General features: G+C 47.7%; 1 long non-coding RNA gene across 1 annotated transcript in view; it reads right to left on the bottom strand.

Annotated features, from left to right (window-relative positions):
- LOC111813272 overlaps positions 1 to 881 on the bottom strand; it is a 14,111-nt gene that overhangs the window by 663 nt on the left and 12,567 nt on the right. The gene's annotated exons all lie outside the window — the stretch shown is intronic.

Raw genomic sequence — 881 nt, 5'->3', positions numbered from 1 at the left:
TTTAATGTATGTATTTGGTACAGGGTCTCACTACACAGCTCAGACTTGTAGTGATTCTCCTGTTTTCAGTCTCCCCAGCACTGGGATTACAGGTGTGCGCCACCACACCAGGACTCGAATGTTGGCTCAGCACACACAGGGGTGGGGCCGGCAGGGCATGTGGTACCAGGGATTGAACCCCGGTCCCTGTGCTTGCCTAAGCAGGTGCTTAGTCTGCTGAGCTATCTCACTGGTTCCCCAAAACCTTTTTAAAAAGGTACTGCAGCAAATACTTGCACATAAATTCCTGACAGCCAAAATGTAGGCACAATACCAACATCCATCGATAAATGAACAAGTAAACAAATCGTGGTACATTCACACCACGGAATATTTCTTGGCTCTGAAAATAGTAAAGTGCTAATGTATTCCACAACACAAATACGCCTTGAAAACATGCAAAATCAGAGAATCCAGACTTAAAATGTCACATGCTGTATGGCCTACTTATATGAACTACCCAAAATAGGTAAATACATAGTAATGCCCAGCAAACTGCTGGGTGCCAGGGGTTAGGACTGGCGGATGGAGGGGGGAGCAGGGACTAACTGCTTAATAAGCTTGGGCCTTCATTTTAAGGTGATGAAACGTTTTGAGGCAGAAGTCGTGGTTGGCACAAACTTGAGAATGGTCCAGTCACTGAGCCGCTCACTAGGGCTGGGGAGGTGGTGGGCAGCAGGGAGCTTCTACATGCACTAGGCCGTGGGCTCAATCCCAAGCACCACCCCCCAAAACGGAATGACGTGGTTAATTTTACAACATATCTGCAGTAAGTTAGGATCCACTAAGTGGGAATGCTGTCATCCCACCCAGAACCTTGCCAGGTGTCTCTTGTGTCCCTT

Source organism: Octodon degus, unplaced genomic scaffold, assembly GCF_000260255.1.
Source record: "Octodon degus isolate 3935 unplaced genomic scaffold, OctDeg1.0 scaffold00177, whole genome shotgun sequence".
Lineage (NCBI taxonomy): Eukaryota > Metazoa > Chordata > Mammalia > Rodentia > Octodontidae > Octodon > Octodon degus.
Note: the sequence above shows the minus strand (reverse complement) of the source record. Positions and strands in the feature narration are given on the sequence as shown.